Here is a 23,446-nt window from a genome sequence, read left to right as displayed (position 1 = left end):
ATTGTTCATCTATAACTAATATTACACTGCAGGTTAACTAACTGGAATTTAAATAAATTTTCTTAAAAAATCCCCTACTATTACTGTTTTACTATCAGTTCCATTATGTTTGTTATTAACTGTTTTATGTATTTGGGTGCTCCCATGTTGGGTGCATAAATATCTACAATTGTTATATGTTCTTGTTGGGTAGTCCCCTTTATTATTATATAGGGTCCTTCTTTGTCTCTTGTTACAGTCTTTGTTTTAAAAATCTATTTTTTTCTTATGTAAGTATTGCTACTCCAGCTTTCTTTTGACAGCCATTTGCATGATAATTTTTTCTCCATCCCATCAATTTCAATCTGTAGGTTTCTTTAGGTCTAAAATGAGTCTCCTGTAGGCAGCATTTAGGTTGATTGTTTTCTTTATCCATTCTGTCACCCTATGTCTTTTGATTGAAGCATTTAGTCCATTTAAATTCAAAGTAGTTATTGATAGATATGCATTTATTGCCATTTTATTATTTGTTTTGTGGTTGTTTCCAAAGATTTTTTTCTCATCCTTTCTTGTCTTTCATGTGTTTTGTTTTGTTTTGTTTTGTTTTTGGGGGGGGGTGTTTCTTTAGTGATATATTTGGATTTCTTTCTGTATTTTTCTTTGCATATGTATTACTGGTTTTTGATATATGATTACCATTAGGTTTTTATATAACCTCTTCTGTATATAGCATTTTTTATTAAGTTAATGGTCATTTAAGTTTGAACCCATTCTTTTCTCCTTTCCTCCTCAAGTGTTAGGTATACAGTATCATATTTTACATCTTTTATTTTGTGACTTATTGAGTGATTTTTTTTTTTTTAAAGATTTTATTTATTTGAGAGAGAGAGAATGAGAGAGAAAGAACACATGAGAGGGGATAGGGTCAGAGGGCGAAGCAGACTCCCTGCCAAGCAGGGAGCCCGATGCGGGACTCGATCCCAGGACTCCAGGATCATGACCTGAGCCGAAGGCAGTCGCTTAACCAACTGAGCCACCCAGGCGCCCCGAGTGATTTTTTTTTTTTACAGAATATTTATTCTTACTGCTTTTGTATTTCCTACCTTCTTACTATCACTTTTGGTCTTTCCTTTCCACTCAGTCTCCTTTAATATTTCCTGCAGGGCTGATTTAGTGGTCACAAACTCCTTTAGTTTTGTTTGTCTGGGCAACTTTTAATCTCCCCTTCTATTCCAAATGATAGCCTTTATGGATAGAGTATTCTTGGCTGCAGATTTTTCCCATTCAGCACTTTGAATATATCATGCCACTTTCTTCTTGCTTTCAAAGTTTCTGCTGAAAAATCTGCTGATGGCCTTATGGGTTCTCCTTTGTATGTAACTGTCTTTTTTTTTTTTTTGTCTTGCTTCTTTTAAAAATATTTTCTTTATCACTACATTTTCCCGATTTAGTTACAATATGTCTCAGTGTGGATCTGCTTTTGTTGATTTTGTTGGGGGTTCTCTTTGCCTCATGGGTCTGGATATCTGTTTTCTCCCCAGTTTAGGAGTGTTTTCAGCTATTATTTCTTCAAATATATTTTCTGCCCCCTTTTCTCTATCTTCTTCTTGGATCCCTATAATATGAATGTTATTATGTTTTATATAATTTTGCATAATTCTTTTTTCTCTCTTTTGTTTGGCTTGATTACCTTCCATTACTGTCTTCTTTTTTTTTTTTTAAGATTTTATTTATTTATTTATTTGATGGAGAGAGAGATAGCGAGAGCAGGAACACAAGCAGGGGGAGTGGGAGAGGGAGAAGTAAGCTTCCCGAGGAGCAGGAAGCCCGATGTGGGGCTCAATCCCAGGACCCTGGGATCATGACCTGAGCTGAAGGCAGATGCTTAACGACTGAACCACCCAGGCGCCCCCCATTACTGTCTTCTTGGTCCTTAATTCATTCCTCTTCTTCTTTCAGCCTGCTGTCCATACTATCTAGTGTGTTTCTCATTTTGTTTATTGAACACTTTATCTCTGCTATATTATTCTTTATCATTGTGGTAAGGGTTTCACTGAGGCCTTCCACTCTTTTCTGCAGTCCAGTGAGTATCTTTACAATCATTGCTTTCAATTCTCTATCAGGCATGTACTTATATCTGTTTTGGTAGATCTCTGACTGTGGCTTTGTCCTTTTATTTCACTTGGGAAAAATTCCTCTGTTTTCTCATTTTGCCTAAGTGTCAGTGCCTGTTTGTGCTAGGAAAATCAGCTACATCTGTTCTTGAGGCAATGAATTTATACAGAAGAGGTTCCATATTGCCCCTCAGTGTAGTGTCCTTCATTCTCTAGGGCCTGGTGTTTCAGAGTGTGGACTCTGCTGGTTTATTTTGGTTGCTTTATCTTTCAGGCCAGTAGACTGCAGAAGCTTTCTTTGCCTGTTGTGTACACTGTTTGGTCCCTGACCTGAATGTGGCAAGTTTTTTTCTTAAGATTTTATTTATTTATTTGACAGAGAGAGACAAAGCGAGAGAAGGAACACAAGCAGGGGGAGTAGGAGAGGGAGAAGCAGGCTTCCTGCTGAGCAGGGAGCCCGATGCGGGGCTCAATCCCATCACCCTGAGATCATGACCTGAGCCAAAGGCAGATGCTTAATGACTGAGCCACCCAGGCACCCCATGAATGTGGCAAGTTTTAAGAAGTTGTGCTCTAGTCTGCTTGTAAAACTACCTGTTGCCACCACCTCCAGAACCATGTCCCTGCAAAATTCCCAGGACTTCTGAGGGAGGGGTTCCACCGCCCTCTACTGACACAAGCATGACAGGGAAGGGAAGTGTTGTTCCACTGGAGTGAAGGGGTTCAGGTCTTGGTGTAAGCAAGTTAAATAGTGAGATTTGGAGTCTTGCTGGTTTCTGCAGGCAGCCCTGTGCTTATGCTGAAGGGAGGGGAGGGGAATGATGCCTCCCAGTCTCTTTGTTACTGAAGGGGTCTCTCTATGAATACTGCTTCTTAGGTACATGCTCTGAAATAAGCAAATAACCTCCCCACTGGGTGCCCCAGGTGCTCTCCAGGTTGCTGTTTTCATGCTGTATGTTCACAGCCTATTTGCCCTGCCTTCTCTCCAAGAGCAGCCCAGTGTTCTCCATGCTGTCTTGGAGCCAAGCCCACTGACTTTTAAAACTCCAGGCTTTAAGCCCAGCTGGTTGTCAGAAGTCACAAAATTCATCCCCTCTTGCTTTCCAAGCCAATTACTATGGGGATTCCTTTTCCCCATGCACTCCCCCTTGGGTTAGTCTGTCTCTCATCCTTCTCCACCACCATGGCTCCATCCCCACTGCAGGGACTACAGCCCATTTCTCTACCAAACCACATCTCTGCACTTCCTACCTTCTTCGATGTGGCCTCTTTTCTACCTTTATTTGTGGAGTTTGTTCTGGCAATCTTCAGGTCAATTTCTGAGGCATTTAGGATGATTTGATCCTTATCTTGTTGTATTTGTGGGAGGAGGCGAGCCTAGGGTCCTCCTACTCTGCCACCATCTTCCCTTTTTTTTCCACTTTAATGTATTTTATATTTCAAAATTACACTATAGAGAAAAGATATATAAATTGTCTTGGCTTGTATCTCTAATTTGAGGGGGCTTAAACTTTTTTTCTTTTTAAAGTAGATCTAAGTGATTCAAAATATCCACCCCTTTTATGTATAAAGGCAGAGACATAGAATTCAGCTTTTGAGTTTATTTGATATTTGACCTTTCCCATGTAACTAAGACAAAGCCTTGCCACAGATGATATAACTGTGAACAAATTACCCATATCATTAATGCCATGAGACACTAGCAAGATGGAAATGACTTTGGTGAGGACATTGTCTTAAAAATTTCTTGAATCCTTGGTTTAAGTCCAGGCTTAATTCACCATGAGACATGAATAGGTCCTTCTCTCTTACCTTCTTCACCTTTAAAATTAGAGCTTAGACTAAACCATCACTCATATTCCATTCAGCTTTGATGTAGGATTCTTATTTGACCCATTTGGAGTGGAATTTAACAATGTTCCTATAGGGGAATTACTTTAATTCTGATTGGGCTAAAGTTTCTTGATCTAAATAAGAAAGATAAGTACAGACTAGGTCAGGAAATTTTACCACCAGGTATTTTATGTCAAAATACATGAAGATTGGCTCCTATGAGTTCAATTTGGGACAGCCAGCTGAAACCTCAAGACTGATGTCCATGCCCAAATCTTACTTGGTAGAAGCAGATAGGAAGAACACGAGGATAATAGAAGGTGAGCCTATACAAAACAGTACAATTTATGGGTTTTTAGAAATCTGAAAAATATCTTTCTGTTCTGTATTTATTGAAATCCTGCCATTCTTAATAGGCTCAGCCCAAACTCTCATTCTCCTGGAAGACTTGCCTGACTTGCATCCTGAAATTCCATTCTTTATCCCAGGCCCTTGGCATCCCTGACTTCTATAAAATCTTACAGCAGTACATATGGCATTTTTAGGCCCTTATGACATATATGTTGCTTTATATTTGAGGCAACAGCACAATGTCTTATCTGCTTAACTACATTCTAAAAAGTTGCTGGGAGGTGGTATCCTTTTGTTTACCATCAGCTCTCTCCTACTCTTTTTCCTTCATTCTCTCTATATTTGATCTACTGGTCTGCATTTGGCAGTTATTCAGTAGGTGTTTGCTGAATGGAGCTAAGTCTGAGTGAAGAGAGAGAGCATCACAATAAACTCGAGACACAGCAAAAAGTAAGTAGGAATATTTTCTTTAAATAAACAAAGCATTAATGCCATATTCTGCCAGATTGTGAAGTACAGAATAAAAAGATACATCAGGGGAAATGAATTGTGATCTGTTGTCAATATATCCGACCTAATACAAACTTAGATTAATTTACCCCTTTCCCCTATATTTTCTACACTTGCTCAGAACTATTCTCACCATAGCTAGCTTAGTGCAAAATCATTAAAGATTGCTTTTGTAATTCAGTTTTTGTGTCCTGGAATCTTTTCATTTTTCTTTTATATCCTGCTGCTATCATCTACTCTCATCTTTCCAATTCTAATAAATTCATTCACACCAAAGTTTTCAACTAAGTATATTTCTAAGAGTGTCAGGATTTGAAAATCAAGACTCAGGAATAAGGGAATGCTTGCCTCCAAAGGACTTGTGTTTCAGGCATTAGTGAAGAAAGTATTTGAGGCAAAGAGTCCTACAGATGCTTCCTATAATATACTGTGAAGGTATATCCTGGCATGAGGCTGGACCTGCACTAATATACTCCTTTCTCACATGGTCTATGTGAAAAGTTCCCTTGCTCTGATCTAAAATACTACTTATATCTTGGAGATTGCCTTCAATCACCCATTGTTCACCTCTCAGGGGTGCTGCTGCCGCTGGTGGTATATTAGGTGTCCAATACAGTGTGTGCTAGGGTCTGGAGCTCTTAGGCTCCTTGGAACACCATCTTCAACAGGCTGTGGCTAAGGGTCTGGGCTACAGGAAATCAGGCCTCTTTTCACCCAATTATCCCTAACCACTGAGAGGAAATGGGGGTTTACTTGCACTTCCTGGCTGAGGACTCGGGGGGGAATGGGGAGTGGGTGAACAGGAAGTGGGAGGTGAGTTAGGTATCTTCAAGTTTTTCTTTCTTTTTTTTTTTAAAGATTTTATTTATTTATTTGAGAGAGAGAGCATGAGATGGGGGAGGGTCAGAGGGAGAAGCAGACTCCCCGCCGAGCAGGGAGTCCGATGCGGGACTCGATCCCGGGACTCCAGGATCATGACCTGAGCCGAAGGCAGTCGCCCAACCAACTGAGCCACCCAGGCGCCCTCTTCAAGTTTTTCTTAAAGAGTAGAATATTTATTTTAATCTCAGGGGTTTAAAGGTCTGCACATCTAAGAATACCCTAGGCAGAGGTCATTCCCACTTTGAACTCTCCTATTGGGAGCTACCTAAGGGCAACCTTAGGTAAGGAGTGTCTACTTTGGTACCTGAACACTACAACTGAGGGCCTGAGGGAAAGGATCACAGTGAATACTGAAGTGGTCCACTATCTATGAAAGGGGCCAGAGGGCACATAACTTCTGCAAAAGGCTCCATAAACAAATAGGCCATGTATTGTCACAAACTCAAAGCTTAGTGCAACCACAAGATTGGAAGACAAAGCACAGTGGCCCTATAAATAGAAACAAGAGTTTCTTTGCTAAGTGTGAAGCTTAGCAGGCTTTATGTATAGCCCATAGCATAGTTCTGCATCATTAATCAGAGAGAAAGAGAGAGAGAGAGACCGAGCACCAGTGAGCTTGCTAGCTCAAGCTACCCGCTGGAAAACGGAAATGTTCAGTGTGCACAGAGGCTTGCATATTTAACTCTGACATCTCACTACCATGTTTTCCAATTTGGTAGTGGTTAGGTAATGCTGAGAATTTTCTTTTTTTTTTTCCTTTTGCTATCTTCATTTTTCCTTTGGCTTTTTTAAAAATTTGGTTTCTTTTTATTCTTTCCCCCCTCCCTCTGTACCTCCCTCCCCTCTTCCTTTCTTTTCTTTTTTTCCTTTTTTTTCTCTTTCTCTTTCTTTATCTCCTTTCCTTTTTTCTTTATTTCCTTTTATTTTTTGATAGTGAGAAAGGATTGGATTGTTTTTTCTCAGAACAGGGAGCTGGAATTGATGCATATGTCAGTAGTATCCTTGTTGGAGTGGCTATCACTTGAATTCTTTGGAGATCTCTGGAGAAGACAGTAAGAAACTGAAATGGTAGGCTCCTTTTTTAAATGAATAATTAGATCTTTTCTGGGCCTTTTACTATTAATATCTAGAATTTGTCTCTTCACATCAGGTTCTGGGTAACCTGTCAGATCTAAGGGTGGTATGGATATCATGAACCTGGACCATCCTTGTATGTCACTTCCTTAGTATTTGCACAAATAAAAATAATTATACAGTTGGCTGCTTGATGTGGGAGGAGGAGGTAAGTTAGAAAGGGAGAAATGTACGTTTGACATGGAGAGACTTTTCCTAATGTATTTCACTCAGTTGCTATTGAATAAAATAGCCCCATGAACATTTGTAATTTAACCAACTGTGTATTAAGTATAGTTACTTGCAGAGTGTGCAGGATGTTGTTTATCTACTCTTTGTTGTAACTTTTTGGAGGTGATATTTTTATCTGTTAAATGATTAAAATGGTTAGATTTCTGTTATTTTCAAAATGAGCTATGATTAAAAAATAAGAACCATAATGTCTCAGGACTTTTACTAATATGAATGCATGTTCTTATCAGCTTGTATAAGTTACATATTTTTACTGCAAATGTGAACTATAATTAATGTTAGGTGTAGAGATTCTGTTTTCAAAGAATGCACTCCAGAACAACAATGACAACAAAACACATTTATAATGAGAGAAAAGAAATAAGAAAACAAGATATATAGTTGCTCTGTTTCTCACAGATAAGCTGTATCTATCAGAATAATCAGTACATTAAAAAAACAACAATGGGCTGATTGATTTTAGGTTAATTTTACATTTTTATATACTCATAGTCAACTTACTTTGACAAAATGTAAGTAAAATTGTTTCCTGGTTTGTGTGTTGTTTCTCTTTTGTGCTCAAGTAAAAATATTTAGGAAGGTGCCTTCTAACTTTAAACCAAATGATGGGTTATCAGTAGCGTGTAACTGTTAGGAACTGCATTCAGAGATTATAAAAAAGGAAGGATGGATTTCCAACATGACCCAGGATGAAATCTCAAATGACTTTCCTACTCTTTTCTCTGTTGTTAACTATAGTGTGCATGGACTTCATTTTATTTATTTTTTATTAATTTTTTTCATGGACTTCATTTTATACTGCTCTAATCTTTTCAGGGAAGAAAAAGGGTATAATTTTATTCAACTAGATCTACATTTGTTAGAGAGCTTTGAATCATTCAGCAAGGACTATTTCTTTCCTTCAGCTGCTGTAAATATCAGGTATTGTGGCAAATGCATTAATCTTATAGATGGAATTCAAGCTTTTCAGCTGGAGGAAAGATTCCACCAGCCACACTAGCAAATATCTGGATCATGTAAAAACCATCCTTCAAGAAGTTTGTGTCTGAGGGGGGTATTTTTTTATTATAGAAAATATTATTTGCACTTCTAAACACATGTACTTGTCTACCTTGCTATATGTTTTCAGCAATATTTCTGTGAGACAGGAATCATCTAATGTATCTATTCTGTTTGGGCTGGTACAATATAGTACTTAAAATATTGTAAAGGTGAATAAATACAAAGTGGGACATTGACTCCTCCAAAAAATTCACTGAATTTTCACCTAGAGACCCTTAGGAATGAATGAACTCAATTTTCCCCCTTTGCGCTAGGTAACTGAAATGAATAGGAGAAAGAAGCATGCTGTCTGAATTCTCATAGACACTTTTGGCATTAATCAGATACTCAGAGTCAGAAAGGGAATTTAACTCTTTCTTCTGAACCCTACCTAATCCTGAAAGAAGGGACCACAGATAGTGCTGTTTCCCTTGCCCATTAAAGTAACCCTCCCAAAAGCCTTTTTCTTGTGCCATAGGTCTAGAGAATCAGTCTGTAGACCCTGAGTCAAAGAAAATTGTCAGAAACAGATTCAAATCCTGTCACTGATGGGAGCAATGGAAAACATCTAAAACTCTTTTATGCTTTGAAAAATGGCATACATTGACAGTTTTGCATTTTACAATTGGAAAAACAGGCTCAGAGAATTGAAATGACTGTACCAAGTACCTCTATGAGTCTACAACAGAGAAAAGGCTACAACCTACATCTCTGACACCTCATCCAGTGCTCATTTCACTTTTTCTTACTGTTTAACAAGGCTCAAGGATTAAGAGACACATGTATTGTTCATTGGGAAATGTTAAAAGATGTCATTTTGAAATCACTCAAGAATGAAGGGACACCCTTCAGGCTTCTCCCAAGGACCCTATAATGTAGCAAAATTTGCTTTGTTGGGCTTTATCACTGCTTCCTTGCAATAGTAGGAGATAATTATTCTACTATGCCCACAGAACTAAAATGAAAATGAATATGCACAATGTGCTATAATACAACATTAACACAGACCTGGCCATGTACTGGATGCTTACGTGTTATATCGTGTGCCAGGGCAATATTTTGGCCAAGCTATAAGACAAGAGAAAGCACTCAGGAAGTTCTGAGGTCTAGGAGATACCACGTTTGAGTAGAGTCAAGATTACAGGGTAAGCATAAAGGCAAAACAGACTTAGAATAAAGTGTGAAGAAGTTAATATAATAATTGGTGGTGTGTGAATCCAGAAGAGGATGCAGTCATTAGTGGCTTGACTATTACTGCTTATCATATAACAACATGATATCTGGGTTTTGGAAAATTAAAGTGGGTTCTCTTGGTATAGTCATTGAAAGATAATCCAGAGAGGAGAGTGTGCTTCAGAGGGATAACTTTTACTTGCAGCAATGACTACATTAGCATAAGCTATGAATCAAGATGCAGACAGAGTTCCTGAGAAATAATCAGAAGTACAGGTTTTTAACCAAAACCAAGTCTGTATAGGTTCTGGGATGGATATGGGCCAAGAAATTCACTAAATCTAATTAACTAGTGAGGAAACAAAGGTTTAAACCATTGGCCATGATCATTTGGTAAATCATGAAAATAATGGCTCCGCTCAGAGCATGAGCCTAGCCTGCCCATTCAGGCTCAACTGCATCTTGGACAGCATAATTACTATCTCATTAGGTCCCTAAAATATATACAAATGTCAGCCATTAACTCAAAAAGTCCTTCAATTCCTTTCTTACTTCTTGACAATACATTTGTTTCTTCCAACAGCTTTTGCTCAATGTCACAGTATTTATGGAAAGGAATGGCAAGGTTTCCTCCACATTCTCAACAACAGAAGAAAGCATTTAATTTTGTTATAATTATAAATACTTAGCTAAAATTATTTTCAGCTTTACTTAGCAGGTCACATTCAGGTATTTCTATAAAGCTAACAACATATTACCAGATTTTTTTTTAAGTTTTTATTTAAATTCCAGTTAGTTAACATATAGTATAATATTAGTTTCAGGTGTACAATTTAGTGATTCAACACTTCTGTACAACACCTCATGCTCATCACAACAAGTGCACTCCTTAATCCCCATGTCCTATTTCATATACATACACACACACACACACACACATCTTTATCAATTCATCAGTACACAGACACTTGGGCTGTTTCCATAATTTTGCTATTGTAGATAACATGCTACTATAAACATCGGGGTGCATGTATCCCTTCAAGTCAGTATTTTGTATCCTTTGGATAAATACCTAGCAGTGCAATTGCTGGATTATAGGGTAGTTCTATTTTTACCTTTTTGAGGAACCTCCATACTGTTTTCCACAGTGGCTGCACCACATTGCATTCCTACCAAGAGGATTCCACTTTATCCACATCCTCCCCAACACCTGTTGTTTCTTGTGTTGTTGATTTTACCATTCTGAATCGTGTGAAGTGATATCTCATTGTAGTTTTGATTTTCATTTCCCTGATAATCAGTGATCTGTTTTCATGTGACTGTTAGCCATCTGTATGTCTTCTTTGAAAAAATGTCTATTCATGTTTTCTGCCCATTTTTAATTGGATTATTCAATTTTGGGGTGTTTAGTTTTATAAATTCTTTATAGATTTTGGATATTAACCCTTTATCAGATATGCTATTTAAAAATATCTTCTCCCATTCTATAGGTTGTCTTTTAGTTTTGACAATTGTATCCTTCTCTGTGCAGAAGCTTTTTATTTTGATGAAGTCCCAATAGTTTATTCTTTGCTTTTGTTTCCCTTGCCTCAGGAGACATGTCTAGGAAAAACATGCTATGACCGATATCAAAGAGGTTACTGCCTGTGTCCTTCTCTAGGATTTCTGTGATTTCATGACTCATATTCAGGTTTTAATCCTTTCTGAATTTATTTTGATTTTTTAAAGATTTTATTTATTTATTTGACAGAGAGAGTGAGAGAGCACAAGCAGGGAAAACAGTAGAGGGAGAGGGAGAAACAGGCTCCCTGCCGAGCCAGGAGCCTGACATGGGGCTCAGTCTCAGGGCTCTGGGATCATGACCTGAGCCAAAGGCAGACGCTTAACCATCTGAGCCAGCGAGGCGCCCCTGAATTTATTTTTGTGTATGGTGTAAGAAAATGGTCCAGTTTCATTCTTTTGTGTGTTGCTGTCCAGGTTTCCAACACCATTTGTTGAAAGGATTTTTTCCCATTGGGTATTCTTTCCTGCCTTCTTGAATATTAATTAATTGACCATATAGTTGTGGGTTCATCTCTGGGTTTTCTATTCTGTTCTTTTGGTCTACGTATCTATTTTGTGCCAGTACCATACTCTTTTGATCACTACAGCTTTGTAATATAACTTGAAGTCTAGAATTGTGAAGCTTAATTTAAAACAGAAAATGTTTCTGTAGTTTGTAGTCATTGTCTTACTTTATTCACCTTCATAATCAGGATGACCTTATTTATACACAATGATGTGACATCAATCAGAAATGTCAAGAAAACATTTCCTTCTGCAGGTTTAGAATTAAATGGGTGTTTAAAAAAACACATCTGATGAATAATAAATCAGTTTGTCTTTTACATATCATTTATTTTCTGGCACACCATTTGGTCTGACATATTCAAAATAGAGGAGCTGCTCAAAATATTTAGTTTTAAAGAACCAACTCACAGGTCACCTTATGTCACCTAAAAATGATTAGGTACTCTAAGCAGTATATAATTATCATTAATGTTATCCAAAAATAAAGTGTGATAATTATTTTATCATTTAAAAATATGTCATTAACTTATAAGAAATATTTGGTAAAAGAGGTGAAAAACCTGTACTTTGAAAACTATAAAACACTGATGAAAGAAATTGAAGATGACACAAAGAAATGGAAAGATATTCCATGCCCATGGATTGGAAGAACAAATGTTAAAATGTCTATATTACTCAAAGCAATCTATATATTTAATGCAGTCCTTATCAAAATACCAAGAGCAATTTTCACAGAGCTACAACAAACAATCCTAAAGGTTGTATGGAACACAAAAGACCCTGAGTAGCCAAGACTATTACTGTTGTTGTTTAATCTTTTTTTCCCACTGCATTCTAAGGTATTAGCAGATTTCTCTTTTTTTTAAGAACGTTGGGGTTAAATTTATGTGTTACTGATTTTTAATATTTCATAAAACTCAATATGATAGAGGAAAGTTTGGTCACTTGACCTAACATTAGTCCCTCTGTGGAAGAACTACTGAAAATAGAAATATCTGTTTTTGTTTTCAAAAGCAGGCACATCCACATCAAGCCATCTGGTACAGTAATGCCTTTTCCTCTGAAAGTCTATCACCTCCAAAAGCTTATCAGGACTAAAAAGAAAAATGATTTGTGATTAATTTCACACCAAAGGATATAATAAAACTAACCCAATGATGATTTACCTAGCTGAGGCAGAGTATGAATATGACAGAGAGTGAAGTGGCCAGTCTAGATAACTGATCCAGATGAATTAAGGAAAGTTGATTTGGGGCCTGAGTTACCCAGAGTGGGTGATCATCCATTGGATTTTGGGCTACCCACCTTTGTTCTGGCCATTTGCTGAAAGGTCTTTTCAGTCGTGGAGGACAGAGTAAGATTCCTTCAATTTTGGACCATGAAATTTGATTAAGCAAAGCACTATGAAGATATTTTGCATTCTGCAGGGAGAACACTGATATTTTTCTGAATTCACAGAGTGTGACCTGGGTCATATTTGACATAGAATTACTTATTAATAACCATCTTGGTTCTAAGTTAAAATTGTAAGAATTGCACATCTATAAATGCCATTTGTGACTGAGACTTTCCTAGGGAAAAAAAAGATCACTCAGGCAATTTAAAACTGTGTAACCTCTGGGAATCAATAAATTTGAAAATCTCTGTGATATGCTTCAATAGGGTAGAGATACTAAGGTTTATTACCCTGGATTGTAAGCTACTCTCTAACTGGGACTTGGGCCAAGCATAGCTGTAGTGAAAACCCAGGCTAAACCAATATCTGGAGAATAGGGGCATTCTATGCTATGGAATCTTCAATATGTGGGATGCTTTAATACACTAAGTAGATACACAGTTTTTTTCTCCAGACTTTTCATTTAGCAACACATTTGCGAACTTGTTGGAAATATTTTGGATACATATACAATTAAAATTGCTGGTGAACCACCATAATATACTGCCCTCCGAAGACTGTATCATGTTGTGTAGGAAATTTTAAGTCTAAAATTAATGTTTTCATGCATTAACCCCCTTGTCATATTGGGCCAAGAAATATGAAGTACTTCTAAGAAGTGGTTATCAGTTCATTATCTTTTTTTGTAAATTTTCAGTACATTTATTAAAAAGATAGAATTGATTTTTTTTTCATATCCAAAAATTTGTTTTCCAAAGAAAGTCTTAATTTTACATAACCCTTTTGTGGTATGAAGTTATTTTTAGGTTTGAAAAATTCACTTTGGAATGTAAATTGGTTTTGATTTCCTTGGTTTTGTTCCTGAGCAGGCTGACTTCATTTTCTTCATGGAGAATTTTGAGTGTTTGGCCTTGGTCTATTCTCACAGCTCTGGGAAGCCAATATGGCTTTTATAGCAAAAGGAAAATAATCAGAATTTTCCAATGTGATCTGGGGGTTTATAAGTACATTTAGTGCTTCCCCCTATGGAGTAAGGGTCTACATGAAATCCACGCTATTCCTAAGATTTGATTTTCTCCCAAAAGAACTTATACCCCATTCTAAAATGATTACCTTCCTAGTAATGATTTCAGAAAAAGCTAATAAGCATCTGAGCAGCTACCTAAAGTCTACCAGAAAGAATAAGCTTTTGGTGCCTATCTACCACTGGCTCTAACTTTGATTTTAGATGCTCTATCATAAAAAAAAAATAATGGTTCTTATTTATTGTGCACTTGTGATGTACTGAGCCCTGGGCAAGATATCTTACATTTTTACAGTAACTCTATTTTTGCCCCCATTTTATAGATGAAGAAACCAAAAACCGAACAACTTGCCCAAAGTTGTATAACAGTCTTTGTTGCATTTCAAACACAGTTCTATTTGTTGCCAAAGCTCTTTCCATTAAGCTATACTGTGTGTATATGATGCAGCTATATTTCACTATTTTGAGAATCAAGAGAATTAATAATAGAGATAAGATGTACCAATTTCATAATAGGTTGTTCTTTTATTAGATTTAGTTTAGGTGAACTAAGAAATGGGGGTGAGTAAAACACATAAAATAAGGAATAAAATAGATTTAAAAATGGGGATCATAGAAAACATGGATGAAATACTTTCTCTTCGACCAATGTTTATGATGTTTACTATTTTTCAAGTGTAATATGAGTAATAATAGGAGCCATATAAGATATAGCCCATACCTTTATGGAACTTATTTACCTGGGGAGGATAAAGTAGCACATATTAAATCTGACCATACAAAAGGAATTTCAAAAAAGGTGTTATGACTTCATAACATAGTTTGCATTAAACAGAAAGTCACCATCCCCATTCACATTTAAGCTGCTGTGATATAAAAAGGAAATCATATTAGAGCTTTCACAAAATATTTGTTTTCTTATATTATGCTAATCTATGTTATGCTAAGTTTAGAGGAAAGGTTCTAAATTCCAGATATAAGGTTATATCAGAGAGTAGGACAGAATGTGTGGTTTTAGATGCAAGTTAAAATCTACACAAGGAAAAAGCTCAGAAGAAAATTATACATAGAGAATCTCTAAAACATGTCCAGAAGAATAGATTTATTTATGTGTATGCTTGTTATCTTCCAACTTCACTCTATATTAGTTATAGGGCATCTAAACTAGAAGGAAAAACATTTCTGTTTTTCACATACAAAACTGAAGCTACACACCAACCATCAGAAGAGAGGGTAGATTGCTTTGGGTAGTACAGACATATTAACAAAATTTGTCTTTCCAATCCATGAGCATGGAACGTTTTTTCCATTTTTTTTTTTTTTTTTGGTGTCCTTTTCAATTTCTTTTGTAAGTGTTCTATAGTTTTCAGAATGCAGATCTTTTACCTCACTGGTTAAATTTATTCCTAGGTATCTTACGGTTTTTGGTGCAATTGTAAATGGGATCAATTCTTTGATTTCTCTTTCTGCTGCCTCATTATTCATGTGTAAAAAATGCAACAGATTTCTGTATGCTGATTTTATTTTATTTTTATTTTTTGAAAGATTTTTATTTATTTGAGAAAGAGAGAGAGAGAAAGAGAGAGAGAGCATGAGTGGGGTGGGGCAAAGGGAAGGGGAGTCAGAGAGGGAGACTCCCCACTGAGCAGGGAGCCCTACCTGGGGCTCAGTGCCAAGACCCTGAGATCATGACCTGAGCCAAAGGCAGACACTTAACCAACTGAGCCACCCAGGTGCCCCTGCATGTTGATTTTATATCCTGTGACTTCACTGAATTCATGTATCAGTTCCAGTAATTTTTTGATGGATCTTTCAGGTTTTCTACAGAGTATCATGCCATGTGAATAGTGAAAGTTTGACTTCTTCCCTGATAATTTGGATGCCTTTTATTTCTTTTTGTTGCCTGATTGTGGAGGCTAGGACTTACTATTTTAAATAACAATGGTGAGAGTGGACATCCCTGTTTTGTTCCTGACAGTAGAGGAAAAGCTCTCAGTTTTCCCCATTGAGGATGATATTAGCCATGGGTTTTTCATATATGGGCTTTATGATGTTGAGGTGTGTTCCTTATATCCCTACTTTGTTGAGGGTTTTTATCAAGAATGGATGCCGTATTTTGTCAAATGCTTTTTCTGCATCTATTGAGAGGGTCATATGGTTCTTATTCTTTCTTTTATTAATGTGGTATATCACATCATTTGATTTGCAGATATTGAACCACTCCTGGACTCCAGGAATAAATCCCACTTGATTGTGGTGAATAATTCTTTTAATGTATTGTTGGATTCAATTTGCTAGTATCTTGTTGAGAATTTTTACATCCATGTTCATCAGGGATATTGACCTAGAGTTCTCCTTTTTAGGGGGGGTCTTTGGTTTTAGAATCAAGGTAATGCTGGCCTTGTAGAAGGAGTTTGGAAGTTTTCCTTCCATTTCTATTTTTTGGAACAGTTTGAGAAGAGTAGATATTAACTAAGCGTCTGGTAGAATTCCCCTGGGAAACCATCTGGCCCTGGACTTTGGTTTGTTGGGAGATTTTTGATTACTGATTCAATTTCTTTGCTGGTCATGGGTCTGTTCAAGTTTTCTATTTCTTCCGCTTTCAGTTTTGGTAGTTTGTATGTTTCTAGGAATTTATTCATTTCTTCCAGATTGTCTAGTTTGTTGGCATATAATTTTTCATAATATTATACTATGATTGTTTATATTTCTGTGGTGTTGATTGTGATCTCTCTTCTTTCATTCGTGGTTTTATTTACTTGGGTCCTTTCTTTTTTTCTTTTTGATAAGTCTTGCTAGGGTTTTATCAATTTTATTAATTCAAAGAATCAGCTTTTAGATTCATTGATCTGTTCTACTGGTTTTTTGTTTGTTTCTATATCATTTATTTCTGCACTAATCTTTATTATTTCCCTTATTCTGCTGGCTTTAGGCTTTATTTGCTGTTCCTTTTCTAGCTCCTTTAGGTAAAAGGTTAGATTGTGTCTTTGAGACTTTTCTTGCTTCTTGAGGTAGGTCTGTATTGTTATATACTTCCCTCCAATGACCACCTTTGCTGCATTCCAAAAGTTCTGGACTGTCGTGTTTTCATTTTCATTTGCATCCATGTATTTTTTTTATTTCTTCTTTAATTTCCTGGTTTACCCTTCATTCTTTAGTATGATGTTCTTTAACTTCCATGCAATCTACACATTTAATGCAATCCCTATCAAAATACCACCAGCATTTTTCACAGATCTAGAAAAAACAATCCAAAAATTTCTGTGGAACAACAAAAGACCCCAAATAGCCAAAGCAATCTTGAAAAAGAAAAGCGAGGATGGAGGCATCATGATTCCAGACTTCAAGCTATATTACAAAATTGTAGTTATCAAGACAATATGGTACTGGCACAAAAACAAACATATAGATCAATGGAACAGAATGGAAAACCCAGAATTGGACCCACAACTCTATGGTCAACTAATCTTCAACAAAACAGGAATGAATATCCAATGGAAAAAAGACAATCTCTTCAACAAATGGTGTTGGGAAAACTGGGCAGCAACATGCAGAAGGTGGGCCATTTTTTTTATACCATACACAAAAATAAATTCAAAATGGACGAAAGACCTAAATGTGAGACAGGAAACCAACAAAATCCTAGAGGAAAACACAGGCAGCAACCTCTTTCATCTCAGCTGTAGCAACTTATTACTAGATACCTCTCCAGAGGCAAGGGAAACAAAAGCAAAAATGAACTACTGGGACTTTGTCAGGATAAAAAGCTTTTGCACAGCAAAGGAAACAAAACTAAAAGGTAACCTACAGAATGCAAGAAGACATTTGCAAATGACATATCTGATAAAAGATTAGTATCCAAAATCCAAAATCTATAAAAACCTCAACAGCCCAAAATAAATAATCCATTTAAGAAATGGGCAGAAGACATAAACAGACATTTTGCCAAAGACCTCCAGATGGCTAACACACACATGAAAAGATGCTCAACATCACTCATCATCAGGGAAATACAAATCAAAACCACAATGAAATACCACCTCACACCTGTCAGAATGGCTAAAATTAACAACACAGGAAAGAACAGATGCTGGTGACAATGTGGAGAAAGGGGAATGCTCTTGCACTGTTGGTGGGAATGCAAATTGGTGCAGTCACTCTGGAAAACAGTATGGAGGTTCCTCAAAAAATTAAAAATCAAACTATCTTATGACCCAGCAATTGCACTACTAAATATTTATTCAAAGGAAACAAAGATACAGATTTGAAGGGGCACATGCACCCCAATGTTTATAGCAGCATTATCAACAATACCCAAATTAATGAAAGAGCCCAAATGTTCATTGACTGATGAATGGATAAAGAAGTGGTACACACACACATACACAGATACACACACAGAAAGGAATATTACTCAGCCATCAAAAAGAACGAAATCTTGCCATTTCCAATGACATGGATGGAGCTAGAGTGTATTATGCTAAGTGAAATAAGTCAGTCAGAGAAAGACAAATACCATATGATTTCACTCAATGTGAAATTTAAGAAACAAAACAATGAACATAGGGGGAGGAAATAAAAAGAAAGAGGGAAGCAAACCCTAAGAGACTCTTTACTATAGAGAAGAAACTGAGCATTGATGGTTGGAGGTGAGCAAGGGATGGGCTAAATGGGTGATGGGTATTAAGGAGCGTACTTGTTGTGGTGAGCACTGGGTGTTATATGTAAGTGATGAATCACTAAATTGTACACTTGAAACTACTTTTACCATATGTGTTAACTAAAATTTAAATTTAAAAATTGAATTAAAAAAAGAAGAGAAAGTAGATCTCTATATTTTGAATCATTTTCTCCCTTTGGAGCAAGGATTTGGAGTTATAGGATTCTTGTCATTGGTTCAGAATTCAATATATGGGTATATTACAGAGAAAATTAATGGAATTTAACTCACATACTTAAGTTTAGGACCTCAGTGTTGTAACCATCTGACCTAATCAGCTACAGAACTCTGGGAAACAAACAAACAGGTACAAGGTTTAGGATAGTCTGTCTCCTGATGTTGGTTATTCCCCACGTCCTCCTGCTCTCTGCACCCTGCCCTCCATTTTTATGTTTTCTTATGCAAGAGGAAGTAGAGGAAGTGTTTTGGGACATGCATCCCTGAACTCTGTTCTAAGTCATATTTTCAGCAGGCAGTAATCAGAAGCTTGAGCTTCAAGTTGTGCTTTTTGGGGACTAGCTAGGGGCATAAACCTGAACAAGAAAGTAAGCTTCTTCATTTTTCAGTTTCTCCATTTGTGAGAATAGTGTGATTGAGGGCATCTCTATCTCAGAGGTATTACTCACCATGCAAATACCTGATAGATACTTCACATTACTTTGTACAGAATTCTTCTGTAAAATTTGCAAAATGCCATGTGCAATTGGATTGAAATTATACTGGGAAAGTTAAGTTATACCTGCCTTTTGCCTGTCAGATTTCCTTCAGCACATGGGACCATTATGCTTGGTCAAGCTTTCACCTTAAAATGCTTATAAGGAGCAGAATTGTTATAAGGCTTAAAGTTGAAGAAATGGGAAAGAGAAGTATGAGTTTTTTGAATTGGTGAAATCACTTCTTTTAGAAAGGCCATATGGAATGCCCCAACCACATTAAGAACTGTGGTGGGTTTGTACCCTAAATATATGGTAGCTTTCTATAGAGCTAACATATGACTTGTTCAATTTAGCAACTGATTTTACTCATTTCTCTCTTGTTTTGTGTATTGTGTCACTGCTGCCAGTCTATAAGTTTTCAAGAAGAGAGGCCATGTCTCCTTTTTCTCTCCAGTGGCATCTAACACAGTAACTTGATTTACAGCAAGGTATTGCTCATCTCATCACTTAATTACTTTTTCCTAGACTGATAATTTAACAAACTGTAGGAGCAGGAAAGGGGTTGGCCAAGAAAAAGAACATTGTCCTATTTTAGTTACTTTCTTCCAGTCTTGCATGCCAGTGAAAATAGATGTCTGTATGTCTGTGTTTCTGTATGTGGGGGTGGGGATAGAGAGAGAGATGGAGAAAAGACGGGAATAAGTGTTAATGTTTTTATGCACATAGCAAGAACACTGGTTACCATGCCATTGCAGAAAGCAAAATGAAGGACATGTGTTTTCAGTGATTTGTACACTGGTGTTGATTTAAAAATTGACAGCTTTTAATAACATAAACAAAGCTTACATCCAAATGATCTGACTATATGGGAAGATAAATATCCACTCACATATTAGAGAATGTATAGTTGGAAGTGTGGTGTGGATAAAGGAACCCAAGCCTTTTGAATTAAAATTTAGGTTCTAGTCCTGGCTCTGCCATTAAGTTGCTATATAACTAAGAATGAATACCGTGGGCACCTGGGTGGCACAGTCAGTTAAGTTTCTGACTCTTGGTTTTAGCTCAGGTCATGATCTCAGGGTTGTGAGATCGAGCCCCAAGTCAGACTCTACACTCAGCGCAGAGTCTGCTTGAGTTTCTCCTTCCCTCTCTCTCTTCATGCTCTCTCTCTCAGATAAATAAATAAATATTTGAAAAAAAAGAATGAATACCTTACTTTCTCTAGGCCTCAGTTGCCTTGTTTCTTAAGACTAAACCACTAATAAAGATTAATAGATTATTAATGAAGATTCATAAAATCTAATATTTATTTAAAATGTCCAATCAGTTCTACCATCAATTGAAAAAAATTATGAGGCTCATTGATGGAATATAAGAAACAGCACAGAGGATCATAGGGGAAGGGAGGGAAAACTGAATGGGAAGTCATCAGAGAGGGAGAAAAACCATGAGAGACTCTTAACTATAGGAAAAAAACTGAGGGTTGCTGGAGGGGAGGTGGGTGGGGGTATGGGGTAATTGGGTGATAGGCACTAAGGAGGGCATGTGATGTGATGAGCACTGGGTGTTATACGCAACTGATGAATTATTGAACTCCACAAAAGCTGATTGAATTACTACCTATGTCATCATCGGGCTTGTCAATGAAAGGAGCATACTGACAAAAGGAAAAAAAAAAAAAGAAAAAAGAAACCAGCATACCGCCCCAGGTACTCAATAAGTTTGTGCTGACTGAACTTGTTGGATTATTTACTCCATGTGTAGGCTGATAAGCAAGTTTAGTATAAGATTTGAAGGGTGGATCTTGTTTAAAATCCCTCCCCTACTCTCCTCCCATGGTACCGCCCTCCTTTTAGCTTGGGTCTGTGATGGTTCCTATGAATTATTTAAAAGAAAACTACTAGGAAAGTGCCTGCATGGTCTCTGTGAAGGTCCTGGATAATATCTTTTAGTTCTTGGTCATGAATATGTTAACTTAAATCCACTGATCAAATTTCAGTCATTTTGAGCTTAAAAATAGAGACACTATTTTTCTCTGTCTGACTTATTTCACTTAGTATTATACCTTCTAGGTCCATTAGTGTTGTTGCAAATGGCAAGATCACATTATTATTATGGATGAGTAATATCCCATTCTATACCAATTCTTTATCATTAATCTAAGAATGGACTCTTAGGTTGCTTCCATATCTTGGCTATTGTAAATAATGGTGCAATAAACATAGGGATACATATATCTTTTAGAATTTGTGTTTTCATTTTCTTTGGGCAAATACCCAGTAGTAGAATTTTTGGGTCCTATGGTAATTATATTTTTTAAAATTTTTTGAGGAACTTCCACACTGTTTTCTATAGTGGCTGCACCAATTTGAAGTCCCACCAATAGTGCACAAGTGTTTATTTTTCTCTACATCCTCAGTGACACTTGTTATTTATTGTACTTTTGAGTTTAGCCATTCTGACATGTGTGAGTTGATATCTCATTGTGGTTTTGATTTTATTTCCCTGATGATTAATGATGTTGAGCAACTTTTCATGTGTCTGTTGGCCATCTGTATGTCCTCTTTGGAAAAATGTCTATTTAGGTCCTCTGCCCATTTTTCAATCAGATCATTTTTTTTTTTTTTTTGGTGTTGAGTTGTATAAATTCTTTATATATTTTGGATATAACCCCTTATTGGTTATATCATTTGCAAATAACTTTTCCGATTCAGTAGGTTTGCCTTTTTATTTTGTTGATGGTTTCCTTCACTGTGTAAAAGCCTTTTATTCTGGTGTAGTCACAACAATTTAATTTAATTTTACTTTTATTTCACCTGCCAGATGAAATGTATCTAGAAAAATGTTTCTATGGCCCATGTCAAAAAAATTACTCTCTAAATTTTCTTCAAGGAATGTTATGGTTTCAGGTCTGACATTTAGTTCTTTAATCCATTTTGAGTTTATTTTTGTATATAGCATAAGAAAGTGGTCCACATTCATTTTTGTTTTTGTTTCTGTTTTTGTTTTTTTTGCATATAGCTGTCCAGTTTTCTCAACCCCATTTGTTGAAGAGACTTTTTCCCAATGTATATTCTTGCCTCCTTTGTCATATCTTAATTGACCATAATGTGTGGGTTTATTTCTGGGCTGTCTGTTCTGCTCCACTGATCTCTGTATCTATTTTTATCCCAATACCATATTGTTTTGATTATTATAGCTTTGTGATATATCTTAAAATCTGGGATTGTGATGCCTACAGTTTTGTTCTTCTTTTTCGAGATTGCTTTGGGTATTTAGGGTCTTTTGTTGTTCCATGCCAATTTTAGCATTGTTTGTTCTAGTTCTATGAAAAATACTGTTGCTTTTTTTTCTTTTTTTTTTTTTTTGATAGGGATTGCATTAAATGTATAGATTTTTCAGGTAGTATGGGAATTTTAACAATATTTGTTCTCCCAATCCATGAGCATGAAATGTCTTTCCATTTCTTTGTGTCACCTTCAATTTCTTTCATCAATGTTTTATAGTTTTTAGGGTATAGGTTTTTCACCTTCTTTGTTAAGTTTATTACTAGGTATTTTATTATTTTGATGCAATTGTAAATGGGATTGTTTTCTTAATTTCTTTTTCTGCTACTCCATTATTAGTGTATAGAAATGCAACAGATTTCTGTATATTTTCTTTCCTGCAATTTTACTGAATTCATGTATTAGTTCTAGCAGTTTTTTGGTGGTGTCTTTAAGGTTTTCTATATAGAGTATCATGTCATCTGCAAGTAGTGGCACTTTTCCTTACCAATTTGGATGCCTTTTATTTATTATTTCTTGCCTGATTACCATGGCTAGGGCTTCCAGTACTATGTTGAATAAAAGTGATGAGAATGGATATCCTTGTCTTCTTCCTGATCTCAGAGGAAAAATTCTCAGTTTTTTTCCCATTAGGTATGATGTGAGCTGTGTTTTTTCATATATGGCCTTCATTATGTTGAGGTATTTTACCTCTAAGCCTACTTTGTTGAGAGTTTTTATCATGAATGGATGTTGTACTTTGCCAAATGCTTTTTCTGCATGTATCGAGATGATCATGTGGTTTTATCCTTTCTCTTATTAATGTGGTATATCACATTGATTTGAGAATATTGAAACACCTTTGTATCCCAAAAATAAATCCCATTTGATCATGGTTATTGATTTTTTAAGGTATTATTGGACTTGGTTTGCTAATACTATGTTGGGAATTTTTGCATCTATGTTCATTAGAGGTCTGTAGTTTTCTTTTTTCTTTTCTTTTTTTTTTTTGCAATGTCTTTATCTGTTTTTGGTATTAGGGTAGTGCTGGCCTTATAGAATGCAT

General features: G+C 36.3%; 1 protein-coding gene across 8 annotated transcripts in view; it reads left to right on the top strand.

Annotated features, from left to right (window-relative positions):
- The first annotated feature begins 6,265 nt into the window (after positions 1-6,265).
- GPR174 (G protein-coupled receptor 174) overlaps positions 6,266-23,446 on the top strand; it is a 68,948-nt gene continuing 51,767 nt past the window's right edge. For all 8 annotated transcript variants that reach the window (XM_078065274.1, XM_078065273.1, XM_078065275.1 and 5 more), the window contains exons 1-2: positions 6,266-6,395; positions 6,633-6,737. The gene's annotated coding sequence lies outside the window, so the exon portion shown is untranslated. The remainder of the gene's footprint in view (positions 6,396-6,632; positions 6,738-23,446) is intronic.

Source organism: Halichoerus grypus, chromosome X (assembly GCF_964656455.1).
Source record: "Halichoerus grypus chromosome X, mHalGry1.hap1.1, whole genome shotgun sequence".
NCBI classification, from domain to species: domain Eukaryota; kingdom Metazoa; phylum Chordata; class Mammalia; order Carnivora; family Phocidae; genus Halichoerus; species Halichoerus grypus.
The sequence above is the reverse complement of the archived record's forward strand: the minus strand, read 5'-3'. Positions and strand labels throughout refer to the sequence as shown.